Here is a 13,140-nt window from a genome sequence, read left to right as displayed (position 1 = left end):
TGTTTAAATTACATCTAAGTCCTCTTTAAAGAGTGAACATACACTCTCAGATGTATTGTAGATCATCCTGTAACACCACTGAGGCCACATCTTTCTAATTTGAATGACCAGAATATAACTCAGTTTTGTGCAGACCTTGGAATAAATCTTCTAACTCTGGGAACATATCTTGAAGTCCATGTACAGGCTAGGCCTTGTTTGAAAAGGCATCACTCTGCCCTGTTCTTTTTCCGAAGTTCTGGGCTGCCCGCGTCCACTCCATAAACCCACACTAGTGCGTGCACTGGCCTGGCACGTGTAGGACATCAGGGTTAAACGCCAGGTGAAGGCTGGCTGCACCTGCTCAAGATGGGCACAAGGGCACAGGCAACCAGCCATTCAGAAGGGAGAGCATTACCCACTTGTTGGCGCTAAGCTGCTCATCAGGCCACCACCAGCTTGTTAAGATAAATATTATTATAATCTTCATTTTATATGTGAGGAAGCCAAGGATCAGAGAGGTTGTGTAACTTGCCCAAGGTCACTCAGCTGGTAAATGATTGGAACCGGCAGTCTGGCACCAGGAAAAACCCTCTAACCCAGGAGTTTGCAAATGCTTTCTGTAAAGGGCCACCAGATAGGAAATATTTTCAGCTTTCCATATGGTCTCTGCCACAGCTCCTCAATTCAGCTGTTAGAGCAGAAAGCAGTCACAGAAAATAAATAAATGGATGTGACTATGTTCCAATAAAACTTTCTTGACAGAAACAGGTGACGGACTGGATTTGCCACTGACTGTGGTTTACCTACTCCAACTCTAACCGCCAAGTTAGAACTGCTGCTTCTAATACGCATATTAGAATAAATCATCATTAATAGTATTGACTCCCATCATGAAAATAAGAACAACAGTGTGTGTCTTGGATTGCACGAGAACAGCCTAATCAAGTTGTCTTTTTTTTTTTTTTTTCCACCCAGAGCTATATCCACTTCTGTGCTGAAAGGCCTCTTTCTGGAATTCCATCTTCCGCCATCCGCCATCCGAGAGGGGAAAGAGGAATCCTCCTCTCGGATGGGATTTAGTTAATCACGTCTACAATGCAGCTTGACCTCTGCTTTCGACTCAGGCAGGCGCGGACGTCTGGGACAGCTCCCTGGGGCGCCGCGCAGCAAGCCACTGCCATGCCCCAGGCAGCCACTAGCTCACAGATTTCAGCCCAACTTCTGGGGGCGAGGGGTGCCAAACCATGCCCCATAATACCTGTCAGCCATTAGGAGCACAGAAAACGGGGATCAGGTTTGCTAACCCGAGAGACTCATGAAGCATCAGGATGGCTGGCAGAACTCAGACAAGAGGGCCTGGCGTGGGGGCAGCAAAAGCGAGACTCGCCACCCATCAGACGGTAGAGCCCAGCGCGGTCCACGTGGATGATGCGGCATGTCTCTGGATAAAGAGGGACCACATGTAACAGGAGCCGACAGAAACTGAGAAAAACTCGTTTTCAGGTTGAAAAGCAGCCATCGGTCTTGACAGGATCCCTTCTACTCAATTTTACCCCCTGCGCTTTCCGGAAGCAACGCCAGCCAGCGGCGTTTTTTTTCCTTCCCCCCCAAAAGTTCAAAGGGCGAGATGTGAACACAGCCAGTAAAAAGCCCTGAACGGCTGCCGGCTTGTTGGGGTCGTAATTCTTTCCTGCAAAGTTACCTTTCCTGTTTCTATGAATTACTCTTACATTCTTGTAAGAGATATGGTTTGAGGTATTTATGGTGCATTCAATTCTGCTATCATTGATTTATTGAACGAAACCAGCTCAGGGATATGATGGAAAGGCCCTAATTCCAAAACCTCTTCCATCTCGGCACGAGGAGTATTTTCTGCCCTGTTGGCCTCCTGCAGATGACCAGCCGAGATAAACAGAGGGCACCCCACTCCCTGTTGCAATGTGCGTGGGGATGTGAAGGAATCAATCAGACAAAAGCAGATTATTACAGTGTCTGAGAGAGATCAAACAGAGCTGGCACCCGCACCCACACACGCCTGATTTACAGGCTGGCTGATAAAGTGCCGCAGCTCACTGTCAGGAGAACATGACAACTCCTTGAGCTCTGTGGATAAATTATTGCTGAAGCCCATGATAACATTTCTCCACCTAGCAACCAAACATAACAGGATGTGGCTTTTAGTACTAGGAGCCAAATGATACAAAGACAAGACACCCAGGAGCTCTCGAACCTCTGAAAGCATATTCTAAGATGGAATAGGAAAACAGCAGTCTCGTGAAAACAACATGAAATCTATGAGTAATTAATAACTCTGCAGATGATTCCCAGACTTTTCCCATCCAGGCAGGTGCAAAAAGGAATGTGTTCTGTTTTATGGTGAATATTCCTATGACCAGTAGGTGCCTTCACTGAGCATTTGCTCTGTGCTGGGAATGGGGCTGAGTGCGTAATGCTGCCTCCAAGGGGCACCTCCAAAGGCGGACTCCACATGCGTGCTAAGTCACTTCAGTCGTGTCTGACTCTTGTGATCCCGTGGACCGAAGCCTGCCAGACTCCTCTCTGTCCATGGGATTCTCCAGACAAGAACACTGGAGTGGATGCCATGCCCAGTGATTAAAGGAGTCAGTCTGGACAACCGAATTGAGACACGTCGACTCCCACACTGAGAAAAGTCACCCTGTTTCTGGTTCTCTGTCTTGTTCCCAATTACATCAAGGAGAAACCTCAGGCCGTACGAAGCTGTCTCACGCACCTCTCTAACAACTGGAAATCTCTTTCTCAAACAAAGAAAGGGAAGGCAGAGCCAGCTAGATTCTAAGAGGCCAGCATTGCTTTGCTTTCACTGTTTTTGTGTTTTAAATCACCGTCTTTTTCCACAGAGAGAATAGACCTGTGGTTGCCGAGGGGGCGGGGGTGAGGGCGGGTGGAGGGGGCGTCTGGGGCAAGCAGATGTAAATTGTCACATGACTACGTGTCAAAATTTTGACTCGACTTATTAACGAGGGAATCAAAACGATGGCAAGAGCGGTTCAAAGGAGGAGGTGAGGGATGCAACTTTATGCTCTAAGTGGCCCGAAAGGAGCTGAAACGAATTTGCTAAGAGCTTCAACACTGGGCCACGTCCTACGGTCACCAAGCCACAACTGCTCGGGTTTTTGTTTTCTCCAGACAGAAGTCTGTGAGCTAACTTACAACTTACGTTTTCTGGTTCCAGCCAAACAGCAAACAGCAAGTCAAACCTACAGGCGCACTCTCCTCAGTATTAAGTTAACTCCGGGATGAGTCTGATCAGTCACGGTGCGAGCACATGGAGTCATCCTGAGCTTTATCTGCAGGTTTCAGATAAATTTTTTAACAAGCTCATCAAGTTCATGCTATAATGTCTGATGCCTTCAGAGTATAAGAGTGCCAGTGCCTCCCTAAAATTCCAAATTAGCATGTTTACAGTGGCCCGCAGAATACATGTTTTAATAAACTCCTATGAAGGAGAGGGTGGGACGAATTGAGAGAGTATGATTGACACAGATACACGACCACGTGTAAAGCGGACAGCTGGCGGGAAGATGCCGCCTGGCCCAGGGAGCGCAGCGCGGCTCTCCGTGCTGACCCGGGGGTGGGATGGGGGTGTGTGGGGAAGGGGGGTTCAGGAGGAAAGGGACGCACACATACTCACAGCTGGTTCACGCTGTGGTGCAGCAGAAACTAACAGCATCGTTAAGCCATCATCCTCCAATTAAAACTCAACTAGTTACCTTAAAAAATAAACTCCCAGATCCGGTACAGACAGGCTATAATCATATATTAAGAAATGGCCAGCTTAAGTCATTGAAACCATAGCTTTGGGGAGGTATTTTGGTTAAATGTGCTCTCACGTGCAAGAAATAAAAACCTGGACCCAAGGTGGTTCCAAGAATGAAGAAGACTCAACAACAGGAGAGAAGAGGTGGGGTTGGGTCCAGGGAGGCTCCAGTCTGTGCAGTGATGTCTCTGATAACAGAGGAGAATCTGTCCACTTCTCGCTTCTCAGCACACGCGTGGGGCTGTCGACAAGATGCATCCAGTGATTCCGCGTGTCACTTCCTGGCTTAATATGTAGAGGTATAAGAGAGGATTCCTATCCTGTGAAGCGTGTCTTACCATAGGACTGGGGAGCCATTTTCCAGAAACTTCCCCCACCCACAACCCAGCAGACTTCCCAGAGTTCATTGTCCGGAATTACATCAAGTGAGCATTCCTGAGTCACCTGCTGGCAGGCGGGATTTGAATGGAAAACCTTGCACCAGTCAGGTTTACTGAGGAACTGGAATGGGGTTGGCCTCCCCAAGGCAACTGCTTGAGTGGGGAAGGTGCGGATATCCAAAGAAAACCAGGATTCTACGGAAGAGAAGTGGAGATGCGGATAATGAAGAAATTAGATCAGCAACCACCAGGATCCACATTAGATGCGTTAAAAAGGAATTACAATCAGCATCTTAAAATCAGCTTGCATTAAAGATGTGTGGGAAACTGCCTGAATGCCATGGTAATCTCCAAGCACATTGTCAGGCGAGCTAACCCAGTCATCACAGAACAGAAAGGTTCACAGAGCAAATTAAGATGCTGGGATCACAGTTTAATAGATCAGTTGAAAACACACATTCACAAGTGAGGGTGGCAGTGAAGAAGGATGAATAGATGGAGCATGGAGGATTCTTATATATGAAAATATATAAACTGATACACTGCTGTATATAGACTTCCCTGTGGCTCAATCAGTAAAGAACCCGCCTGCCAGGACAGGAGACACGGGAGATGCAGGTTCCACCCCTGAGTCAGGAGGAACCCCCGGAGGAGGGGATGGCACCCACTCCAGTCTTCTTGCCCGTAGAGTCCCATGGATGGAGGAGCCTGGTGGGCTACAGTCCCTGAGTCGGGAGGATCCCCCGGAGGAGGGGATGGCACCCACTCCAGTCTTCTTGCCCGGAGAGTCCCATGGATGGAGGAGCCTGGTGGGCTACAGTCCCTGAGTTGGGAGGATCCCCCGGAGGAGGGGATGGCACCCACTCCAGTGTTCTTGCCCGGAGAGTCCCATGGACAGAGGAGCCTGGTGGGCTACAGTCCCTGGGGTTGCAAGAATCAGACAGACTTAGCAACTAAAACCTACCAAACCATACTGATACGACTGATACGTAACATAACAAAGGATACACACCATCAGACGTCTGTCCAGGCCCACAGAATGTACATCACCAAGAGTGAACCCTAATATAAACTATGGACTCTGGGTGAAAATTATGCGTCAAGGCAGGCTCATCAGTCGTAATGAATGCACCACTCTGGTGGGTGATAGTGATGATAGGGGATGCTCCGCACGCATGATGACAAGGAATACACGAGAAATCACCATGACTTCTCCCAATTTTGCTACAAAACTAAAACTTCTTTGAAAAAGAAAGTCTTTTTTAAAAATTTAGGTTTTTAGAAAAAGAAGCAAAGGGAAATAAATGGGATGTAACACTTAGGATAAAAATGCAAGCATGCAGAAAGACCACACCACTTTTAGTCAGAGATCAGGAATCACTCACTGATGCATCCTTTATCTCCTTCCTGCATCAACCTCTGCAAACGCCCTAGTGAGGTTACAAGGACCAGAACTGAGCTCTGAGCAAGGCGACCACAGATGGAAGATGCTTGGGACCAATGACACATACTTGCTCTATCCTGGCAAATACACCTGTCCACAGCGTCTCTAGTCAACAGCCTGCTGAGTCACTATGGGCTTTATCTGCACTTCTAGGCTGGCGTACAGAGCAGGAGCATCCGGGGGCCTCCAGGGGGGGCTGATTTAAGGAAGACACAGCTGTCAGCCCAGAGATGTCATGGTCTCTCACTATGACTTGGTCTCTCCATCCATTTCTGGCTACAAGTAAAGCTCTTGGTTGTTTCATCAAGTATTCCATCTCTTCTGTATCATTCTTATGATTACCAGTTTACTCTGTTATTTAGCATATCTCCTGAATTCCACCTTTGTTCCACAAGCTCTTCCTTACACTCTTAACACAGCCTGAGAGTATCACCGACATTTCATAAGCACTAGCTTACTTACCATCAATGCTTACAATTTCTTATGAGTTTCATCCAACCCATTTGCTTTCTTGTCTTGTCTAGTAGATTTAAATATACTCAAATAATACAGCAAACTCATGTTATAAAAGACCTTAAGTGTTGTGATGAGGGTGAAAGAGAGAGGAATGACTAATAGATAAAAAGAAATGTAAGAAAAACAGGAATCCGATACAATTTTTTTAACAGGTATGTATTTGACTGCACTGGGTCTTGGTTGCAGCATGGGGAATCTTTTTTTGCAGCATGTGGAATCTAGTTCCCTGGCCAGGGATCAAACCTGGACCCCTGCATTCGCAGAACAGAGTCCTAGCCACCAGGGATGTCCCAGAATTTCTTAAAAACTATGAGACAATTGGGAGAATTGAACTCTGTCTGGATACTTGATACCAAGAAATTACCATACATTTTAGGTACAAATACTGTATTTTTAGGTATGAAGAGCTAACGAGTTTTATGCTTAAGAAATGCATACCAAGGTATTTATGGATCAAATTACATGATATCTGAAGTTGCTTCAAAATAAGCCAATGTTTTGCAATTCATATCAACAAACAGTTCTTGAGCTTATGCTAAGCAGAGTTTTGCAAACTGAGAGTCGTGAGTCATTAGTAAGTTAATTGGCTTGGTGGGCTTTGGCCAGAACATATGAATAATGAATAGAAGAGAATACAAAATATCAGAGTATGTGGCATTCCGTCATGGTAAATTTTGTTCCATGAAACTTTTGTTTCAACTCTGTGTGTATGTGTGTTATGGACGTATAGAGTAGGTCATGGTATAAAATGCGTTTCTTCCTGTGGGTCACAGCTAATGAGGTCTGAAGAACACAGGTGAAAGCAGTGTCCTGACCCCTGGTAGGCACAGCAGACACAAGAAGAATAAGATGTAGTTCCACTCGCCCAAAGAGACAGAGTGAATAGGCAAGCAGTGTGGACCCCGGCGAGCTCTGCTAGCCGTGAGCCCCGAGGACTGTGGGGAGACAGAGCAGGCACTGACTGACGCTGGCAGGGGCTGCACAGAACGGGTAACAGGTGAAATGGGTGCTGAAGGACGGTGAAGGGCGAGAAGGGCACCTCTCAGCCAGGGAACAAAGTGGCGCAGAGGCGTAAGTGCATACGTGGCCTACTTGGGCAAAGGAGAGTGACTTGGCGAGGCTGCGACCCGGCTGAGAAGTGATGATGGCTTGGAATAGAGCAGGGGGCGAGGGGCTGGGGTTCTGAGTGTCTCGTTCTTCCCAAACGCCCACTGATCATGACTCACTGTCTCTTTCCCAGGACCCCTCCCAGAGTCCTTTCCTCGTATTGTTTTGAATGTTTGTCTGCTTGCTTACTGACCTGGCTGCCCTGGGTCCTAGTCGCGGTGCACAGTACCTTCGCTGGGTCCCGTGGGGCTTCCCTGCGTTGCACAGGCTCTCTGGTTGGCCTGCACAGGCTCAGTAGTTGGTGCACGGGCTTCGCTGCCCCGTGGCTGTGGGACCTAAGTTCCCTGACCCGGGTTGGATCGGAGTCCCCTTCGTTGCAAGGCAGATTCTGAGCCACTGGACCACCAGGGAAGTCCCCCGTCCCCCTTTTCGTGTGATGTCCACTGTCACCTCACAGGTCAGCACGCTCACCGTGATGCCTCACTCGTGGTGACGGACTGCGGCCCTGCACACAGACACCCTCTGACCCTCTCTGCGCATCGTTCCCCAGCCTGGGTGCTGCAGCTGCTAGGCTGTCCTCTCCACCCTCTTGGAAGACCGCTGTCTGACCGCAGAAAGCTGGGAGCGCTGGAAGGTAGCAGCCCCTCGGCGATGACCGGCTGGTGTCGGGGTGTGAAAGCCCAGCTCCCTTGACTCAAACTGCGATCGACGTGGAGGTCTGAGCTATGCTCCGTGGTTCCCCTGTGCAGTCAGACCTCAGTTTCACTCTGGGGGGTTTCACCCCGGGGGACTTTGTCTGAAATCTCTCCTTCACTGGTGTCACCTGGGAGCACAACCTTAATAAATCACTTGCTCATGAACTCTTGTTGTGGGGCTCTGCTCTAGCAGACCTGGAACTAATGCACATTCTGTACACAGAGTCAGGAGCATGAACGGCCGACTCACATGGCTGTCCCCCTGAAATGCAGGCAACACTGTAAACCGACTACATTCCAATAAAACATTTTTCCAAAGTCATGAAGTTCTTTTAACTCTCCACGTTCTCACTGCAGCAGCCTAGGTTCTACATTGAAGGCAAAAGAAGAAGAGGGCGACAGAGGATGAGTGGGTGAGATAGCATCACCAACTCAGTGGACATTAATTTGGGCAAACTGCAGGAGTTAGTGAAGGACAGGAAAGCCTGGCATGCTCCGGTCCACCAGGTCACAAAGAATCAGACATGACTTAGCAACTGAACAATAACAACAGGTTGTATATGGACTTCCCTGGTGGCTTAGTGGTAAGGGATCCGCCTGCCAGTGCAGGAGACGCAAATTCAATTCCCTGGGTTGGGAAGATCCTCTGGAGAAGGAAATAGAATCCATCTCCAGTATTCTTGCTTGGGAAATCCTATGGACAGAGGAACCCGGCAGTTTACAGCCCATGAGGTCGCAAAGAGTCAGACACGACTTGGCAACTAAACCACAAGATTTTACATATGTATTTGTACTGTCTAGTTTGCTGCAATAGATTTCTACTCTAATCCATTTATTCAGAAAATAGTACTGTGCCTCTACTATAATCTAGGCACTGCTGATGTCTACTTAAATTCATCTTCCGTTAATTTGTCTTGAAACATCGTTTTCACAAGGTCACCTTATTATCAAAATCTTCTGAGGGCTCCCAATCACCTCGAGAGTTTTAACTTAGGCTCAAGTCATCTCCTTTATAAAGGAAAATATAGATATTCTCATGGACCTTGGAGGTAATTTTTGAAATTCATTATAATTTAACTTTCAATATGTATAAACATAAAACTAGTTATAAACTCTTTATAGTGACAGCTTTGATATAACTATAAATCCAGAATAAATTTTCAAATTATATTCAAACACAACTACAAAACCAATAAAATTTAAATTCCCAACATTAATTTAATGTGACAGATGATGGTACTTTGCTGGAACAAAAATCACTGATATTTGGTTTAATAGCAGAAGGATGTAGTCTCAGGTTTGTTTGTATACTTAATCTGTTTCTATATTACAGTTTGAATAACACTAATGTAAGGAATAATGCTTAATGTAACGAATAGTGATTCTCACAAGAAAACTGTCTAAAATTGTATTAATCACTGAAATTTTTTATTTCTAATTCAGGATCATCAGAACCAAAATCTGCCCAAGAATAACCCTTGCATGCCCATTGCATTCAGGCATATATTGATAACTCTGCAGAACTATTTTGTTCCCTTAAAGATAAGGTTTGCTGCTATTGTTTAGTCACTAAGTCATGTCCAACTCTCTGCGACCACACTGACTATATCCTGCCAGGCTCATCTGTCCATGGGATTTCCTAGGCAAGAATACTGGAGTGGGTTACCATTTCCTTCTCCAGTGGATCTTCCTGACCCAGAGATTGAACCCTGCATTGCAGGCGGATTCTTTATGGCTGAGCCACCAGGAAAGCCCAAAGATAAGGTTAGCACCGTGCTGTTCCAGGAATCTTCATCAAATGAATATTTATTCCACATGCTTTGCAATCAGGATCAGGCTTGGCTTCCTAGAAGCAAATCTGAGACAAAGATTCAGATACAGGGGTTTATTTCAAAACTGATCTTAGTCACTGGTGAGCAATGTGGGTACATGATATAGAGAAGGAAAGGTCAACACACCATGCCGTGATAGACAGGTGTGGAGCTCATTGCCATGGAAACCTCAGAACTGGCCCACCGAGAAGTGAGGCAACTAGGATATTTATCCTCCAATTCCCGTTTGTCATTGGTGGACGGCTGCTCCCAAAATTATCTCCGCACATCTGGCCTGCCAAGAGAAAGCCATTAGGCAAAGACTCAGAAGTGTTTGTAGCTGGACACCTGGGCACAGGCCAGAACAGTGACTGCCAGCCAGGTATGGGCAAGGCACCGACAGCATCTGTCTCAGAAGCAGATTCTTTCTTTCCTGGGTGTTAACGGCTGCGCTGTCCAATACTGAAGGGTTTCAAGTTGATTAGTTCCATAACAAAATCCGCTCGCACAGGTAGGACACTCACTCTGTAGAAGTCTGGCCTGTCCATCCTACTGGATGCTGTGCGCAGACTCAAATGACCAGAATTTCCTCTATGCAAACAAATGCGAGATCCTTATGCATTCAACTGAGGTAACATTGTTTATCCTCCACTTGCAGTATACAGTGAGAGGGCTGATTTTCCACATATGCTCATAATAATTTCCAATTATCATTACAATTTAGAAAATAAAAACTTAAGTTTCACGTAGAACTTCATAACCCCTGACAGTAAATGTTGAGACCCTCCCCCCCCAAGGTGGTGGGAGAGGATTGGGGGAGGAGGAAATGAGGGAAGGGCAGAAAGAAACTGACCTGCATTAAAATGTACAACAGTCTGAAATTCACGGCCCACTGAAACCTACCTTCAAGCCTCCATCAAAACTTTCCATCGTCAAATGAATCTACTAGCAATGTGATGAGGATACCTTGGGCTTATCGCCTACAAGATTCACATCTTTCAGCCTCTCTACAATTCATGTGGACCTACCTAAGTCCTACAGAGAGGCCAGGGCTTCCCAGGTTGCTCTGGTTCACGACAAATTCACAAATGCTAACTCTCACTTGCCGATTAACCACAGGCTGCATTTCTGTGTCCTTGGTCTTGTATTGTTTTCTAACATTGCATGTGTTCACGTCATACACCCCCAACCAAGCTGTGCCACCTACGATGAGACTAAGCCAGCACAGCTCAATGGAAGGACGCAGACCCTGCAATCCACCCACCTGCTCACAGACTCGGGCTCAGCTGTGTGCTAGCTGTAACCTTGACCCTCCATTTCTCCATCCGGAAAAGAGAGACCCCAGTACCTCCCTCACAGCGCTGCTGTGTGGATAAATATCTGAAAACATCTTGCAGAATGTCTATACTTGAGCATCTGCCCAATAAAAGGAGTTCCCTCTCTTACTTTGCAAACATGTATTTTCAGTGCACGGTTCTTTCCAACAGCCTTGAGAAATTTCCAGTATCATCTTGAAGGTCTGGCTCTTGTGATGAGTTGAGAGACCTTTGGTTGCACTGTGATTTGCTAGTAATCTAAACACATTTTTATAAGACACTATTCTAGGGAGAGAACATCTGGATCTCTCTCATCTTTCTCTTAAAAAATTTTCCTGTCTGTGCCTGTAGAAAGATAAAGAATTGATAAAGAGATTCTCAGGGTCATGGTTACATTTTGTAGATAAGAAATTTCCTTATTTGGCTGAAACAGATGTTCAGCTAAGAAATGTCTTGCCAGTGCAAACCGTATCCCATGAGCATGTTATTGATTCACATGGAGCAGCCATAGAGCCAGGATTATGCAGACTTAGATCTGTCCTCATCTTGGGCAAGTACAATTAAGAGACCTAGTTTCCATAACCCTGGCCATGAATAGCAAGTGTTAAAATGTCTATGAAGCCGACTCAGTGATCATTCACGATTTTTTTGTTTTGTTTTGTTTTCTCTTTAAAACAGGCTGTTGAATTTTGCTTCTCATGATGGTTTCATCTTGACCCTATTCACAAGGCCAAGACCTAGGGTGCTGCCATCCATCCACTGAGGGCAACCCTTTAAAGTCATCTGTGTTCCTTGTTGTTGTTTAAGTCACGTCTGGCTCTATGCAACCCCACGGACTGTAGCCCACCAGTCTTCTCTGTCCAGGGGATTTCCTAAGCAAGAATAATCGAGTGGGTTCCCGTTTCCTTCTCCAGGGAGTCTTCCTGACCCAGGAATCGAACCCTCAGCTCCTGCACAGCATGCGGATTCTTCACCACTAAGCCACGAGGAAAGCCCAGGGTTCAATAATAAAATGACAGTTAATAATAGGCAACTTTGAAGAGCGAGCTTCTCCTTTCACACAAATGAGCTTCTAATTCTGCCGTATGGGACACAGTCTCTTGCTTTTTCGAGATGAAAACCAGAAGCAGCAGGAGGTGTCTACAGTTCACTGAGTATTTATATCATTTAAACTGCAAACAAAAAAATTCCTTCTAAATGGGATGAGCCTTTGGCACTGAGGTAATTAGGACTTACAGGTGAGCTGCTTGTGTGATCAGCGAGAGAAGCCTGTTCACCAGGCACTAAGTTCGAGGCCCCTTCACGTGGGACCAGCAGCTGAAAAGCAGCTAAGTGCTAAATGCTAGAGGCGAGTTTTTGTTTTAGAATGACGGTGCGGATCCCGAGGGCTCCTTCTATTCCAGACACTCTCCCAAGGTCTTCCCATACTCTCCCAAATCTTACAGAGAGGTTTCATAGACATATTCTTTGAAAATAGATGCTTCTATATGACCAGTTTTGTTAACAAAAGTCTGACTTGAGCCCTGTGGTTAGAAAAGTGTTTGGCTGCAAGTAACAAAAAACTCAAATAATGTATAGGTCTATTTTTTTTTTTTTCAGGTAACCAGAAATTCAATGGTAAACAATTCTAAGATGCTTCAGCTGCATGTGTATATCAGCAACAATCAAGGCTTCTACATCTTGCTCCTTCGTTCTTAGAATGAATGTTTTGCCGCCAAGGCTCCTGAATCTCCAGACATCATGTCTGTATTCTAGGAAGAGAATGGGGCGAGAGCTTATAAAGAATCTGACAATCAGGTTTAAAAAATTTTTTGCAAAGCCTCTCAGCAAAGCCAACTGCCTATATCTCACTAGATAAAACTGGGTGGACTGGCCATCCCTCTCCTCAAGGAGGTCTTGGATGTAAGTATTTTAGTTGGGCATATTTCTTCTCCAAAGAAAATCAGAATTTTATTAGTACAAAGGAAGGGAATATAGGTAATATCCAGACAACCAGCAATGTCTATTATATTAGGGTCTGGGAATGAGAGTCATCTCTGAATAGGAAATCATTTGCATTAAAAATATTAAAACCTCTTTTTCTGGAGACA

General features: G+C 45.9%; 1 long non-coding RNA gene across 4 annotated transcripts in view; it reads right to left on the bottom strand.

Moving 5' to 3' along the window:
* Positions 1–9,793: 9,793 nt before the first annotated feature.
* The window catches only part of LOC110145520 (uncharacterized), an 89,300-nt gene continuing 85,953 nt past the window's right edge, over positions 9,794–13,140 (bottom strand). For all 4 annotated transcript variants that reach the window (XR_011489293.1, XR_011489295.1, XR_011489294.1 and 1 more), the window contains one exon: positions 9,794–12,801. This is a non-coding gene — a long non-coding RNA (uncharacterized lncRNA). The remainder of the gene's footprint in view (positions 12,802–13,140) is intronic.

This window comes from Odocoileus virginianus, chromosome 9, assembly GCF_023699985.2.
Source record: "Odocoileus virginianus isolate 20LAN1187 ecotype Illinois chromosome 9, Ovbor_1.2, whole genome shotgun sequence".
NCBI classification, from domain to species: domain Eukaryota; kingdom Metazoa; phylum Chordata; class Mammalia; order Artiodactyla; family Cervidae; genus Odocoileus; species Odocoileus virginianus.
The sequence above is the reverse complement of the archived record's forward strand: the minus strand, read 5'-3'. Positions and strand labels throughout refer to the sequence as shown.